At 46.8% G+C, this 17,414-nt stretch overlaps 1 pseudogene across 1 annotated transcript; it reads left to right on the top strand.

Moving 5' to 3' along the window:
* Positions 1-8,806: 8,806 nt before the first annotated feature.
* Positions 8,807-13,703, top strand: BTNL10P (Butyrophilin-like protein 10; annotated as a pseudogene). Its single transcript, XR_012091123.1, has 4 exons — positions 8,807-8,901; positions 9,113-9,454; positions 10,386-10,667; positions 12,265-13,703. The product of XR_012091123.1 is annotated as a Butyrophilin-like protein 10 (transcript).
* The last annotated feature ends 3,711 nt before the right edge of the window (positions 13,704-17,414 follow it).

A 17,414-nucleotide genomic window follows, 5' to 3' on the forward strand; every position in this document is an offset into this window, starting at 1 on the left:
GACTTGGACAAAACAGATAAGAGCCTTGTTTCAGACCTTCGCGTAGCCCCCAGACAGATTGGAACATAGAAACATGTTGCAAATAACATCTCTGCTCCCTCAGGAACCTGTGACCAGTGTCCCACACTGGAAACTCAGGTTGTTGTCTAAAAGACTGGCACCAAGCCAAGGAGAGGTTGGGGCAAGGACAAGTAAACAATCCAACAGGCTTTCCTTCCATTTTTCACTATTGTTTATTCTTCTTTACCTGGTTCCTGTAAACCTTTGACAGTCTTCAAGAATTTTGACAAAGTTACTCCTGGCCATTCTGCTTGTTTTTCCATGTTTCTGTGCAAGGAAAGGTGTTTGGAGAAGCTCATTCTGCCATTATACTCACCTCACTCTTCCTGGACTCTGTTGTCTTTCATTGATATAAAGGACTTTTCTTGTGTCATTACTATACAATCTAGATTACTGTTGCTTTGAGGCAAGTTTTAAAACTTTGAAGTGTGAGTTTTCCTATTTTGCTCTTTTTCAAGAGCGTTGTGGTATTCTGAGGCCCTTTTGTTCCCATATGAGTTTTAGCACTGACTTTTTAAATTCTGCAAGGTACTCAACTGACAGGAATTGTATGAAATCTGTGGATTGTTTTGGGTAGTGTTGCCATCTTAATATTAAGCCTACTTATCTACGCTCATGAAATCTAACATTTAAATCTTCAATGCCTTTCAACAAGGTTTGTGGGTTTCAGACTATAAGTTTTGTACTTTTGTTAAATTTATTACACCTCTTCCTCTTGGTTGCTGCCAAGTTCTGAAAAGTATGAACAATGCTGCTGTACACATCCCTGTACAGGTTTTTGTATGGATCTACATTTTCATTTAGGTAAACTCACCTTTGAGTATTGGCTTGTCATCCAGGGGACACCTCTCTGCCACATGGGATGCACTTGAGAACATTATGAAAACCAAGTGGTTGTGGACCTATGATGAGGTTTGTTAAAACCTGTGTGTGTGTGTGCACCCTCACGCATGCACATGTTTGTGTGTGTTTTAGCCCAAGTGATTCATCAAGTATTAATCTCCTCCTATGTAACAGACCTTCTAGTAGGGGCTACCATGAATAAAACAGAACAAATAACCCTGTCCACTTGAAGGTGACATTGTAGGAAACAGGGAACAAGAGATGTAAGTAAAACATACAGTGGACAGATGGTGGTTGTTGCTAAGGAGGGTAAGAAGGGCGGTGGTGACGGTGGCAGCCTGGGCTGTGTGTTTCTGAACATCTGTTGGTGTCTTTGTGCCATCTCTGAGGATTACTGAGCTCATGAGTCTGTCTGGTTGTTAATGTTAAGATGTTAATACTACCCCCAAATGATATACAAATTCAATACAATTCCTACCAAAATCCCAAAGACTTTAAACAAACAGAAACTACCATTCTAAAATTCACATGGAATAACAAGAAACTCTGATTAGCCAAAACCATTGAAAAAGCAGAACAAAGCTGGAAGTCTCACTGTTCTTGATTTCAAAACTTACTGAAAGTTTCAGTAATCAAAACAGCATGATACAGGCACAAAGACAGACACACACACCAATGTGTAGAATAGAGAGCCCAGATGGACACCCTCACATATATGATGAAATGATTTTCAAGACGGCGCCAGGATCACTCAGTGGAAAAGGAAGTATCGGAAAAAATAAAATGGACTAGGAACCCTGGATATTCACATGCAGAAGTGTGAAGTTAGACAGTTTCCTTACACTACATACAAAAATGAAATAAAAAAGGATCAAAGACCTGAAAGAAAGTGCTAACACTAAACAACCCTTAGAAGAACATATACGGCAAAAGTTTCATAGCTTTGGATTTTGCCATGATTTCTTGCATATAACACCACAAACCCAGTCAACACCAACCAAAAAAGGAAAAATTTGATTTCATAAAAATTTAAAACTTTTGTCCCTCAAGGGCACCTTTAATAGAGTAAAAATGCTACCCACACACTTGTAGGAAATACTTGGAAATAATATATCTGGTAAGGTATTAATATCCAGAACATATTTTTGTTTTGTTTTGTTTTGAGACAGGGTCTCACTCTGTCACCCAGACTGGAGTGCAGTGGTGTAATCACAGCTTACTGCAATCGTCCCACCTCAGTCTTTCAAGTAGCTGGGACTGCAGGTGCATGCCACCATGCTCAGCTAATTATTTGTATTTTTTATAGAGATGAGGTTTCACCATGTTGTCCAAGCTGGACTCAAGCGATCCAACTGCCTCGGCTTTCCAAAGTGCTGGGATTACAGGTGTGAGCCACTGTGCCAGGTCCAGAAAATATTTTTTAAAAAGCATTTGACAAGTTTCAACACCCCTTCAGGATGAAAACACTCAATAAACTAGCAATGGAAAGGACCTTCCTTGAGATGCTATGAGGCATCTATAAAAATCCCACAACTAACAAAGTACTTTACGCTGAGAGACTGAATGCCTTCCCCCTAAGATCAGAAACAAGACAAGAATGTCTGCTATCACCACTTCTATTCAACATGCCCAGGGAGGTGCTACCACAGAAATTAGATGACACAATGAAATACCAGTATTTCAGATTTTAAGGACATACACACATAGCTGTATGATTTTGTGTCTGTCTGGGGAGCTATGTGTGTATATCCTTTAAAATCTGAAATACTTTCCAGATTTGTGGCAGAAATGGAAGTGTTTTCCAGAACTGACATATGCCATTATTTGTAGAAAGCCTTGGTCTCCTTAGGTTACGACTTTTATGGAACTTCTAATTCCTTACCCCCATTACTAAGTCAGGCAGGTTAGAGTAAGATACAATTAGGTATTTCCCTTACACAAGGAGGTTTGGCGCTATTAAAATCTCAGAAGAGGAGGAGGAGGAGGAGGAGGAGGAGGAGGAGGAAGAAGAGGAGGAGGAGGAAGAAGAAAAAAAGAAGAAGAAGAAGAAGGAGGAGGAGGAGGAAGAAGAAAGAAGAAGAAGAGGAAGAGGAAGAGGAAGAAGAAGAAGAAGGAGAAGAAGAAGGAGGAGGAGGAGAAGGAGAAGAAGAAAGAAAGAAAGAAAGAAAGAAAGAAAGAAAGAAAGAAAGAAAGAAAGAAAGAAAGAAAGAAAGAAAGAAAGAAAGAAAGAAAGAAAGAAAGAAAGAAAGAAAGAAAGAGAAAGAGAGAAAAGGAAGAAAGCAGAGGAGGAGAAGGAGGAGGAGGGAAGAAGGGAAAGGGGAAGGACGAGGAGGGAAGAAGGGGAAGGAGGAATAAGAGCAAGAGGAGGAGAAGAAGGAGATAAGGGAAGGAGAATGAGGTGATGACAAAGATAGCCAAGAAGATGAGGATGGCAAAGAAAAATAAAGAGGAAGAGGGTAAAAAGATGACCACAAAGAAGATCATGATAATGAAGAAGAAGCAGAAAAGGAGGAGGAAAAGGAAGGGAAAATGAGAAAGAAAAAGGAGAAATACAAGAATAATGTAAGAAAAATGTGAGAGGAGGAGGGGAGGAGAAGCAGGATGGAGAGTAGGAAGAAGATGAGAACGTGGAGAAGAAGAAAAGGAGAAGGAGGCATTAGAAAAAGAAGGATATCAACTCCTGAGGTCAGAAGAACTTTTTGTTCATTTGATTAGCTAGTGCATTCCAAAGGACCTGAATGCCTGAGACAGATTTTTATGAATAAATAATCACTGTTGGGTACAAAATGACCCTACTTCATTTACTTCATTTAATTTAGTTCTTCTCCTTCCCTAAATGCTTGCTGTATCCCATCTGTCTCTTCTGCTGAACCTTGCTTCTCATCCTGAAGGCCCCAGCATCCTCGTGTGCCCCTGCTCAGTCCTGTCTCCTCAGGAGTGGCCAGCTTTTAGTGGTTTTTAGTCTTCATTGCACTCACCTGGTTGTCATTCAACTAACACCATCTCCAGAGTCTAAGACACAGAGGCGATCCTTAAATGTCCATGTTGGAGGGGCTCCTTGGCAGATCTGCTTGTTAGGGGGCTCTTCCAGCTACATATACAGAGCACTTTACATAATATTGAGAAAAAATACACGGTTTACATTAAAGAGTGGGAAGCCTTGGGAAGATAGGAGGGTGTGGTTGCTGCAAGGTACTCCTTGGGCCTGGACTAGACAGTGTGTAGGCAGAAACTGCAAAGCCTCAGGGAGTGAATTTACCATCCAAGAGTGAGGTGAGACAAATCATCCATGACTTGGGTAAATATTGTTTTAAATACTTAGAGGATCCGGAATCCCTGTGCACACAGTCCCAGGGGTTATGGGAAGCAGAAAGTTTGTGCAGGGAGATAGGGAGAAGGAGGAGAGATTAGGAAAAGTACCATTTGTCCTCCAAGACTGCCCCTATGGATTTGGTCTCATTATAGGACAGAGGGAGGGTCTACAGGGAAAACACCAGTTGAACTGTTTTCAGAAGGGCTTTGAGAAAAGAGGACACAAACTGGCCTGCTCAGGGCCCAGACAGCAAAGCTGGCTCCCAGGTCCAGAGCAGATGGAGGGGGAGGGAAATACAAGAGGACTCCTTCTGACAGAAAATCTCACTGACTTCTTGGGGGCCTTAGGGAAAACTGGGCTTCTGCACAGCAAAAGCAGCCATCAATGGAGTAAACAGACAACCTGCAGAACAGGAGAAAATATTCACAAACTCAAATACTCACGAAATACCACAAACTATCCGCAAAGAGCTGAGATCCAGAATCTGTAAGGAACCTAAACAATTCAACAAGCTAAAAACAAATAACCCCATTTAAAAATGGACAAAGGACTTGAACAGACACGTCTCAAAAAGACATACATGCAGCCAAAAAACGTGAAAAAATGCTCAACATAACTAATCATCAGAAATGCAAATCAAAATCACAATGAGACACCATCTCACACCAGTCAGAATAGCGATTACCAAAAAGTCAAAAAATTAACAGATGTTGGCAAATTTGTACAGAAAAAGGCAACCTTTATACACCGTGTGGGAGTGTATTAGCTCAGCTAGCATGGAAAGCAGTTCAGAGGTTTCTGAAAGAACTAAAAGTAGAGCTACCATTTGACCCAGCAATGCCATTATTGGGTATATAACCAAAGGAAAAGAAATCATTCTACCAAAAAGACACGTGCACTCATATGTTTATTGCAGCACAATTCACAATAGCAAAGAAATGGAATCAACTTAGGTGCCTGTCATTGGAGGACTGGATAAAGAAAATGTGGTACATATACACCAGGGAATACTACACAGCCATAAAAAAGTGAAATTATGTCCTTTGCAGCAACATGGATGCAGCTGGAGACCATTATCTTAAGTGAATTAATACAGGAACAGAAAACCAAATGCTATGCATTCTCAATTATAAGTGGGAGCTAAACACTGGGCACACATGGACATAAGGATGAGAACAAGAGACCCTGGGGACTACTGGAGGAGAGAGGAAGGGAAAAGGAAAGGGTTGAAAAACTAACTTATTAAGTACTATGCTCACTACCTGAGTGACAGGATCTCTCAGATCCCAAACCTCAGCGTCATGCAATAAATCCATGTGACAAACCTGCACATGTACCCCCTGAATTTAAAATAAAAGTTGAGGAAAAGAAGAAAAAGAAAAGAAAACTGGGAAGAGGGACTGGTGCACTGACACACATTCCTGCAGAGGGCACCAAAGACCAGACAATCACATTTTAACAAAGGCGATTTGGGGGTTTTCTTGTTTTCTAAACATAATCCCATCCACAAGAGGGTGGATATGCAGCTCTTTTTTCTTTCTTTCTTTCTTTCTTTGTTTTCTCTCTCTCTCCTCTCTCTCACTCTCTGTTGTTTTTCCTTTTCTTCTGTTTTTTCTTTTTTTAATATTTTTCTTTTTTGTCAATTGAGATAAAATTTATATAATATAAAATTGACCATTTTAAAGTATACCATTTGGTGGCACTAAGTACGTTCCCAATGTTTTGCAACCACCATCTCTATCTAGTTCCAAAATATTTTCATCACCCTAAGTAAAACCCCAAAAATATTAAACAGTTATTCCTCATCTCCACTTCCATCTCCCCCATCTCCTCAGCCCCAACAACCACAGTTTTCTTTCTGTCCCTGTATTTACCTGTCTGGTCATTTCATATGAAGGGAATTGTAAAGTGTGTGACCTCCTGTCTTCTTGCCTTTGAACTTTAAACATTGTACCTGAGGTGGGTTGAGCTGAATGTGTCTGCAGGAGCCCTGGCTGCCCACCTGAGAGACTCTGGGCCACACATGGGCTCATGCACAGAAGGACCACTGTGTCAAGTGACCTACCCATGGGCTGAAAGCACACACCACCAGGACACCCTTCTCCGCCATAGCTTCTCCCAGTGCTCATGACTCTTCGTCTGACAACAGGCATCACAATCTGTTGTCAACACAGTGTGCTCTGTACATCGTAGCAGCTCTCTCTAGATTGTTCAAACCTGAGCCCTCCTTCCCAAGTCATCGGGACAAGTGTGACTGGATGCAGCACAGTGGCTCATGCCAGTAACCACAGCACTTTGATAAGCTGAAGTGGGAGGATCGCTTAAGCCTGGCAGTTCAAGACAAGCCTGGGAAACATAGCAAGACTTTATCTCTACAAAAAATACCAAAAATTTAGCCAGGCATGATGGTGCACCTGTGGTCCCAGCTACTTGGGAGGCTGAGATGGGAGGATTGCTTGAGTCTGGGAGATCAAGAATGCGGTGAGCAGAGATCACACCTCTGTACTTCAGCCTGGGTGACAGGATGAGACCCTGTCTTTAACAATATATTAATTTTTTTTTTCTTTTTTTGAGGCAGAGTTTCACTCTGTCACCCAGGCCGTAGTGCAGTAGCATGATCTTAGCTCACTGCAACCTCCACCTCCCTGGTTCAAGCAATTCCCCTGCCTCCGCCTCCCAAGTATCTGGGATTACAGGCGCAGGCCACCATGCCGGGCTAATTTTTTTTGTATTTTTAGTAGAGACGGGTTCTCACCATGTTGGCCAGAATGGTCTTGAATACCTGACCTCAGGCTATCTGCCTGCCTCGGCCTCCCAAAGTACTGGGATTACAGGTGTGAGCCACCACACCTGGCCAATTAATTTTTTTAAAAAGACAAGTGAGTCGAGTTTTAGGTCACGTCATTGTCTGGTAAAAGCAGATCACGGGGACAACATAATTCTTACATGCTGACATATAAAAGGGGGAACAACTGGTTGACCAAAGGGACACTCCCCCAGGAGGGATATAGGAGGGACCTGGCACTTGGATTTCCTCCACCGCCCGTGGGCATGGGGAGTGCTCAGCACCTGTCTGCAGAGTTCAGATAAAGCTCCTCCCTCTAGGAAAGCAAGGACTCCTTTCTCACAAAAACCACCCAGGAAAAGGCCCAGACTTTTGAGTCTTCAAACAAGAAGGTGAGGAGGGAATGGGCCTGGCCGCTGGGTGCAAGAAATCAGCATGAAGGTTCTAAGCTGGGTCAGGGAGGCTGCCAATGAGAACAGACATCTATGACCCCACGGCCATGGAGGGCAGTGAAAGGCTGGGGAAGATGAGCCCTGAACATCCCTCCGGGACAATATGGGAATTAGGCCATTGTGACATGATCATAAACACCTTTACTGAAGGACCCGGGCCAGCTAGGCTGGGCCTGCACACTGCCAGATAACTGCAGGCTTTACCTGCATTCACAGCTCCTTCAGTTGGCCTGGGTCCCATCTTGAGGCCTGTCTCCTCCCCACGGGCAGTATCTCCTGCTCCCCAGCCCTGGGGTGTTCCACACTGGGGATCACACTCTATGGGAAGCCTTTTTTGTCCTCTATTGCAACTGCCCAAAAGGCACAGTTACATACTTTTGCAAAAAAAAAAACAAAAGGAAGAATCTCTGGAAACCGGGGGAGTTGGTAGCTTTTGCCAGATGTCGAGGCTGCCTTTCACATCACCGCCTGGAGACAGCATGTTTGGCCTGGGTCACACCCCACCTGAAGTTGGCAGGAAACTAAATTAATTCCCCTAAAGTTGCCAGGACTTCCCAAGGAAGCTGCAGCAGCTCTCGGTGCCAGGTGAGCATTTCCTATGGTCAGGACGCTGTTCACTCTTCAGTGTTTCTGCTTCCTCCAACCTCTCCCCATCCCCAAGGGGCAGAAGGACCACAGGGTCTTCCTGGAAGGCAAGAACCAAATAGGACAAGAGCCTGTGCCCACACAACTCCCTAATAACACACGTAAATGCCCAACATGGATGGCTGTGCTGGGAAGAACCGCCCAAGGCCACAAACCTTTTTCCCAATACCTGCTCTCTAAACCGAGGTTACGAGAAATGCTCACAAGAAACTCATGAGGGTCTTGGCCTGCCCATCCCAGCTGAAGAGCTCTGAGGATTGGGCCCAGACCCCAGCCCCTGACTATAGAAGTCCCCATGGGGACAGCGGGAAAGCAAGGGATATTAAGGGAATCCCCTGATGTCATTCTGACCTCGAATTTGCTTAATCCGAGTCTGGGTTTTCTCCTCCAGCATTCTGGTGTTTCATGACAGTCTCCAGCTAGAGATTGGGCTACGGCTCTTCATGAGCAGGTTAGAAAATCAAACCCCTTCCCTCCTGGATGTCCTTGTGGAATTCCACAGAGGGACTAGGGTGAGAGGTGTGTTACCCGTGAGAAGATGGGTAAAGGAGCACATGAGGCTTGCTGTGTCTCCATTTATAGCATTAATAACTTGTTTGGGAGTGAGAGTGAATGACCTTTTCTTCTTTTTATTCCATGGCATTTTTCCTCTGCACCTGTTAGCTTCCTGGCAGTGGCTCCTCTCCCAGTGACAGTGCGTGGCTCTGACCTGGCAGGAATGGCAATGATGTGCGATCGAGAGGACTTCCTGCCCATCTGCTTTGTCACCCTGGTCTTCCTGCAGCTCCCACTGGCCAACATCTGTCAAAACTGTGGGACAGACTCTTGTGCAAGTCGAGGCAGGTGCTCTGGCATAGGAGGTGTGTGTCCAGCATGGCAGGAAGCTGAAGCATATCCCAGCAGCTCGGGCTCAAGAGGTCCCCAAAGCTTCCAAGATGAGGGAGGGGCAGGGGGAAAGCGCCCTGGCCTCCCCACACATAGCTAACCCAGCCCTTTCTGATCTGCCTCTCCCAGAGAAAGCTGACTTTGATATCATTGGGCCTCATGCCCCTATTCTGGCCATGGCTGGGGGACATGTAGAGTTACAGTATCAACTGTTCCCCAATATCAGTGCCGAGGACATGGAGCTGAGGTGGTACAGGTGCCAGGCCTCCCTGGCTGTGCACGTGCATGAGAGAGGGATGGACATGGATAGAGAGCAAAAGTCATAGTACAGAGGAAGGACAACCTTCGTGAGTGACCACGTGGCCGGGGGCAAGGCCATGGTGAGGATTCACAGGGACAATGAGACATACTGCTGCCACTTCAAGGATGGTGTAAAGTTCGGCAAGGCCATTGTGCAGGTGCAGGTGGCAGGTGAGGCCAGTCCTACTTCCAGGCATGGCCTCGGGGCCCAGCATGTTCAGGTGGAGGGCTTTTCAGGAGGGTGAGAGTGCACTCTTGCAGCTGCCATGCTGGCCTGCGCTGCTCCCGGGAAGTGCAGCTGTGAAGGCAGGGTCACCTTCCTCATCTTCCTTTCCCTCCTTACACCAGTGTACTGGAAAGTGAAGGGAAGGGAAAGAGAGAGACAGGGAGAATGAGAGAGACACAGAGATGGAGAGATAGAATGAGAGAGAAGCAGGGACAGACAGACAGAGGTGGAAAGATAGATGGAGAGAAAGACAGAGAGAGGTGAAGAAAGAATGACAGAATTATAGAGATGAGGAGAGAGAGATGGAGAGAGAGGGACAAGCAGAGACAGAGAATAAAAGACAGGAGAGACAGAGATGGAGAGAGACAGAGAGAATGAGAAATTGAGAGAAACATAGAGAGAATGAAACAGACAAAGAGACTGAGTCAGTAACAGAAAGAGAGAGAGAGACAGAGACAGAGAGACAGTAAAAGAGAATGAGAAAGAGAGTAAGCAACAGAAATGGGGAGGAAGAGAGAGACAGAGAAATAATGACAGGAGACAGAGAGACCGAGAGAGAAGAGAGTCTTGAAATACAGGAGGTTTCCCGAGTGACTCAGAACTTGTGCTTTGAAGCAGACAAGCCTGGGTCCCATCTTGTGCCGTGAATTCTACTTCTGCAACACAGGATGCTTATTCAATCTTCCTGGGCCTTTTCCGTTTTGCTTGCCCTATTCTGTCTGGGAAATGGGGCAACTCTGTTAAGGATGGCATGTGATACAGGGTAGGCAGTTTGTGAAATTGCCAAAATACATTGGAAATCCTCAAGATTTTGTTTTTCCTTTAAATAGAAGCAGCCATGGCTGCAAAGATTCAAGCCGCTGTCTCTTCCTTCAGGGCTGGGCACAGAGCCCAGAATCCAGGTGATGGAACAGCAGGATGGAGTCAAGGCAGAGTGCACATTAGCAGGCTGGTTCCCCAAGCCCTGGGTGGAATGGCGAGACTTCAGAGGCCAGGCTAGGCCTGCTGTGACCAATCTCTCAGCCTCGGCCACCACAGGTCTCTGGGCTGTGACGTCCAGCTTGATGCTCTGGGACAGGGCTGTGGAGGGTCTCTCTTGCTCCATCTCCAGCCCTCTCCTCCCTGAGAGGAGGAAGGTGGCCGAAAGTCACCTGCCCGGTGAGTCCTCTGTTCAGTTCTGTCCTCACAATCAGTAAGCACAAGATTCCGTGGCCCTGGACACTGGAGACATTAAGAGACAGCTGTGGGGCTTGTGGCAAGAGGGAACGGGCGGCAGGTCCCTGTCCTCACCTGGCTGGGGCATCCTGGGAGGTGCACTGCTTGGGTGCTGATTACGGAAGAGGAACAGAGATAAGGGTGCAGGGACACTGGAGAGAGCCTTGCCTTTGGGGGAACAAGAAATGTACACCCTAATATCAATGGTTTTTAGGGTTTTTAAAAATAGGCTTTATTTTTTAAAGCAGTTTTAGGGTCACAACAAATTTTAGTAGAAAGTCCAGAGAGTTCCCATATTCCCCTAACCCCCTGACACAACTTCCCCCAGCAAAAAAACCCTGCACCAGAAGGAATGTCCACCATGATTGATGAACCTCCGTTGACAATGCCGTTGGCACCCAGAGTACACAGTCTCCATGTGGGCTCACTCTTGGCATGGCATCCCATGGTTCTAGATAAATATATAACACCACATATCTGTCATTATAGTATCATACAAAATAATGTCACTGCACTTAATCCTCTGTGCTCCGCTCATTCATCCTTCTCCCCTAACTCCTGGCCACCACTGATGTTTTCACTGTCTCCATAGTTCCAGGCATTCTGGAATGTCCTGTAGTTGGAATTGTGCCTCTGTAGCCCCTTTACACTGGCTTCCCTCACTTTGTGGTAGGCGTTTAGGTTTCCTCCATGTCTTTTCATGCCTTAATAACTTGTTTCTTCTTTGAAACGAATAATGTTCCAGAATCTGGATGGACCACTGTTTATTGATCCATTCACCTACTAAAAAATATCTTGGTTGTTTCCAAATTTACCTTTTCACAAAAACTTTCACTTTTACTTTTCTAAATGATGTCAAACTTACAGAAAATTTGCAAGATTAATAGAGAAGTTGTCTGTGCATCCTTTACTCAGATTCACATTTCTACCTCATTGTGAAATTTCTTTTTATCACTTCTCTCTTATCTACAAATAGATATCTAATATCTACTTCCTATGCATATATCTATACCCAACTGTCTTACTCCATTTGTGTGCCTATAACAAAATACCACAGACCAGGTGGCTTAGAAACAAGAGATAGTTATTGACCGCAGTTTTGTAAGCTGGGAAGTTCAAGATAAAGGCGTGGCAGATTTGGTGTCTGGGGAGGGTGCTTCCTGGTTCATAGACAGCGCCTTCTCACTGTGTCCTCACATGGTGGAAAGGGTACGGGAGCTCTATAGGCTCTCCCCTTTATAAAGGCACCATTCCCATCATATCCATTATGGGGGCTCTACCCTCATGACCTCATCACCTCGCAAAGGCCTCACCTCCTAACATCATCACCGTAGGGTTTGGGATTTCAACTTGGGAATTTGGGGGACACAGACATTCAGTTCATAGCACCACGTGTGCAAATACATACTATTTTGGAAACTATTTCACAGTAATTTGCAAATATCATGTCCCTGGACTCGTGAACCCTTTAGCGAGTTTGACCTCAGAACACAGACACTCTCTCACCCCAATATTCCTGGCTTCTGGGAATCTTCTCTAGCTACCTTCTCCAGAAGCTCCCAGTTCGTGGCATGGAAAGCGGCTCTGCCTCTGTTCCTTGTTGCAGTGGGACTCGTAATAGCTGGAGGCATCCGCATCTTCTGGAAATGTCAAAGGGAAAAGAACAAAGCATCGCTGGAAGAAGAGAGGGCGCGAAGAGAAAAGGAGCAGAGGCGACCCACCAGCAGCAACGAGGTTGAGCCATGAGAGGTGAGCAGGGAGCCCTGACAAGGCACATCCTGCCCACCCCCCAGACCCAGGACCTTAACACGAAGCCCTGAGCCGAGGCTTCATCCATGTGTCCTCAAACACAGTAGGAATGGGATGGCCGATGAGGATCCTCACTCTGGAATTGCCTGATTATGATCTAGCCAGTGAGACCATCTGTCTCCTAGCAATCCCTTGGTTAGTCTTCACTGGCTGATTTTGGGCAGGCTGGTTGGACTCTCTCTTGAAAACGGACAGATCTGAGCTTGAACCCCAAGTCTGATGGGTGTGGGCTGAGGGACCTGGTGTGAGCCCTGAGCCACTCTGTCTGCTGGGAGTGCTGATACCATCCTGAAAGCGTGCTGCAGTGACCAACAAAGTAGCATTTAGAGCAGGGGCCGCATAGGGGAGGGTTTGCAGTTGCAATCATTGTGATTATTCTCAATATTGACTGTGTCCATCATTCATTCACTTCACTCACTTCCTCCTCTGTCATTTCAGGAGTTGAGGACTTGTCCCTAGACTTCAGAGCCCTATTTGCAGCTGGTTGTAAAGACTGCATTATGATAGAGTCGTTTGTGGTGGCTTGCAGCTGTCGTCTAGCATTTTGGGAGGCTGAGGTGGGAAAATTGCTTGAGGCCACGAGTTTGAGGACAGCCTGGGCAATATAGCAAGACCCCATCTCTACAAAAAAAGAAAAAAAAAGAAAAAAGAAATTAGCCAGGCATGGTGGCGTGTGCCTGTTGTCCCGGCTACTCAGGAGGCTGAGGTGGGAAAATCGCTTGAGCCCAGGAGTTTAAGGCTACAGTGAGCCGTGATTGTGCTACTGCACTCCAGCCTGGGTGACAGAGCCAGATCCTGTCAGACAGACAAGAAAAGAAAGAAGGAAGAAAGGAAGGAAGGAAGGAAGGAAGGAAGGAAGGAAGGAAGGAAGGAAGGAAGGAAGGAAGGAAGGAAGGAAGGAAGGAAGGAAGGAAGGAAGGAAAAAGAAAAGAAAAGAAGGAAGGAAGGAAGAAAAGGAAGGAAGGAAAAAGAAAGAGAAAGAAAAAAGAAAGAAAAGTCAAGGTGCAGCGGTTCATGCCTGTGATCCCAGCACTTTGGGAGGCCGAGGTGGGCAGATCATTTGCGGTCAAGAGTTCCAGACCAGCCTGGCCAAAATGGCGAAACCCCATCTTTACTAAAAATACAAAAATTAGCCGAACATGTTGGTGGGCACCTGTAATCCCAGCTACTCAGGAGGCTGAGGCAGGAGAAATGCTTGAACCCAGGAGGCGGAGGTTGCAGTGACATGGTGCCATTGCACTCCAGCACTGTGTGCATACATGTGTGCACGTGCAAACGTGTGTGCATCTGTGTGATGGGTACACGCACGTACATGTGTTCATGTATGCACACATATGTACATGTATGTCTGTGTTTCTGTGCATGTGCATGATTGTGAGCATATGCTGCATGTGTGCAGGTGTGTTTGCATGTGAATGAGTGTGACTGTGTATGCATATGTGAGTGTGTGCATGACTGTACAGGTAAGCACATGCATGCATGTACAAGTAAACACATGCATGCATGTGTGTTTCTGTGTGTTCATTTATGTTTGGGTGTGTTCACGAGTGTGCATATCCATGTACAGGGCACGTTTGTGTATGCAAGAGTGCAATGTGCCAAAAGTATGTGCACATGTGTATTAGTTTACATATGTATTTGCATATGTATACATATTAGTGTATACATTCATGTGTGTAAAGACATGTGCAAGTGTGCATGAGTGTGTGTGCAAATGTGTACATGTAAGTGTGTGCGTGTGTGTGCATATGTGCTCCTGTGACCATGCGTGTACGTGTGTGTGTTCCCATCTATTCTAGAGAGCAGAAATGCTGGTGACAGGCAGCCACAGCCTTGTAAAAGTCAAGTTTTAGCTGCCACAAGAAACGCTGAGTTCCTTCTTTTTTTTTTTTTTTTTTTTTTTTTTTTTGGAGAATTGGCTCTGTCGCCCAGGCTGGAGTGCAGTGGCATGATCTTGGCTCACTGCCACCTCCGCCCCCTGGGTTCAAGCAATTATCCTGCCTCAGCCTCCCGAGTAGCTGGAATTACAGATGCCTGCCACCACGCCTGGCTACTTTTTGTATTTTTAATAGGTATGGGGTTTCACCATGTTGGCCAGGCTGGTCTGGAACACCTAACCTCAGGTAATCCACCCGCCTCGGCCTCCCAAAGTGCTGAGATTACAGGTATGAGATTACAGGTATGGCACCCAGCCTGTGCTCCTTCTTTATTATTTTCTGAAACCCTGGGAGAGCCAGGCATGGAGAACTTATGGCAACAACCATCCTGCATGTGGGAGATGCTGAGGGAGTCTGCTTTCCTAAGATGGGGAGCTCTGGGGATGCTGTTACCCCAGATAGCAGGGAAATCTGACTTTTCACCTCAGGACATGATCTCATGAAATACAGAGAAGAGGCCAGGCATGGTGGCTCATGCCTGTAATCCTAACACTTTCGGAGGCCAAGTGGGGGCAGATCACTTGAGGTCAGGGGTTCGAAACCAGCCTGGTGAATATAGTGAAATGCCATCTCTACTAAAAATATGAAAAAAAAAAAAAAGAAAAGCTGGGCATGGTGGCGGGCTCCTGTAATCCCAGCTACTCAGGAGGCTAAGGCGGGGGAATTGCTTGAACCTGGAAGGCAGAGGTTGCAGTGAGCCGAGATCTTACCACTGCACTGCAGCCTGGGCAACAGAGCAAGACTCCATCTCAAAAAAAAAAAAAAAAAAAAAAAAAAAAAGTACAGAGAAGAGTCACTGTGGAAAGGGAGAGGCAAGGACCAGGAAAGGCAAAACTGACTGGGCTGGAGATGGGACCAGTGGGAGGACTTGGGAGGGACAGTTAGCAAAATGTGAATAAGCTCTGCAGATTATGAAATAGATATTTTATAAAGCTATGTCAATGTCCATATTCTGGTTTTGAGCATTTTACTATGGCTATGCAAGATGTTATCATATGCCATATTCTTTATGCTTTTTGTCACTGTAAATCTGGAATAATTTTAATGTGAATAAGAAACTTCCTTAAATGATGACAGCATTTCGGGTGGAGGGAAACACGAAGAGCTGGACTAATTCTTCAGTGGGGAAGAGGCAGCTGGGGGGCTGGTGTATAGATGTGAGGGAGAAGCGACAGCAACAGTTCTATCCCACAGCTCAGGCTCAAGGAACAGAGAACTGGGTGGGGAGGAGAAGAAAGGCGGGAAGTAGCAATGGGGATGTTTGGAGGGAAATAAAGAAATAAAAGCAAAGGGGAGCAGGGCTTCCTTGCAGGAAGGAGGTAAAGAGGCATTTAGTGGGGAAGCTGGAGTTTTAATAACGGAGACCGTGAATGCTCTCAAGTCCATGGAGATGAGCGTTCGGGAAATGATGTATGCCTGGGACGTGGGATCGGAGACCAAGCCCACAGCAGCACACAGAACTTCTGAAGGAGCAGGGTGGGTCACCTAGTGCTGGTTTCAGGTGTCAGAAATGTGGTACCTGGAACAGCCGGGCGCCCGGGCTGGCCCTCACTGCCTCTAGTTTAGGGAGCTGGAGTGTAGACGGACCTCGACCCCCAGGTCATGCACCAAAGGGTGGGCGCTCTGAGACAGCAGGCAAGAGGACCCCCATGGACGGAGGGTCTGAAGAGGAAGGGTGGCCCTTAAGGAAGTGGGACAAGGACTGGGGAAAGGAGAGAAAAGTGCTTCTTGCAGAGGTGGGCTGATTGGGAAGACCTTTGTCTCAGCATCCAGGGCTGCTGGGATCCCTCCTGGGGCTTTCCAGATGCACTGGCTGGTGATCAGTGAACTTGCTGTGTCTCCATGTCCTCCCTTCAGCTCAGTTTCTCTCAGTCTCGGTCTCTCTCTGTCTCTCTGACTTTGTCTCTGTCTTTGTCTCTATATCTCTCTGTTTTTCTCTATGTCTGTCTCTCTCTTTCTGTCCCTGTCTCTCCCTGTCTCTGTCTCTCTGTATGTCTCTCTCATTGTGTCTCTCTCTGTCTCCATCTTGCTCTCATACACACCCTGCCCACCAGCACAAGCTTATGAAAGCAGCAGGGTACACATCCTGGGAAGTGACCCAGGCTGCCCGCACACTGGCCACACTCTCGCCTCCCTGGAGCCTTCTGCCAGGCTCCCATTCCCAACCCCAGGCTGCATGTGTCCTGATCTCTTAGGGACACACTATTTGGACAGCTCCTGGCACAAGACACAGAGACAGTGAAGTGATTCCCAGAGATGGCGGGGGATGTCCCAGTGTGTGAGATAAGCCTCGGGGTTCCCCATCTGCAAGGAAGGCACCCCAAGCCCCAAACACATGATCCTCTCCTTTCCACAGTGAGCCTGAAGCTGGACCTGGACACCACGAGCCCCAAGCTCAGCCTGTCTGAGGATGGGAGAAGTGTGTGGTGGCTGCTGTTCTCGTGGGACCTGACCCCAGCCCTGGGTGGTTCTAGCAGGAGCCCTGCGTCCTGGGCCAGGAGCGCTTCTTGACTGGGAGGTATCACTGGGAGGTGGAGGTGGGCAACAGGAAGGCCTGGATGCTGGGCGTGTGTGTAGAGGGCTTGGATCGAAAAGGCAGGATTCCCAAGGCCCCACAGCATGGAGTCTGGGTGCTGGAGCTGTACCAGAAGCGCTGCCAGGCCCTGTCCTACCCCAGGACGCACCTCCAGCTCACCCAGCCCCTCCAGTGGGTGGCCATCACCCTGGACTGCAATGCCAGCAGGGTCTCCTTCCACATGGGGACTGATGGCTCCCTGCTCTACACATTCTCTGGACTCTCCCCTGGGCCGCTGTGGCCATTCCTCTGCCTCTGGACCCATGACCCCTGTCCCCTGACTATCTGCCCAGTGGCCGGAGAGACCCAGGAAGGTACCGCCACCCCTGGAGGCCTCCGGCTTTCCCCAGGAAACTCCAGTGGGAGAGA

The sequence above is a fragment of the Chlorocebus sabaeus genome, chromosome 25, assembly GCF_047675955.1.
Source record: "Chlorocebus sabaeus isolate Y175 chromosome 25, mChlSab1.0.hap1, whole genome shotgun sequence".
Classification (NCBI taxonomy): Eukaryota; Metazoa; Chordata; class Mammalia; order Primates; family Cercopithecidae; genus Chlorocebus; species Chlorocebus sabaeus.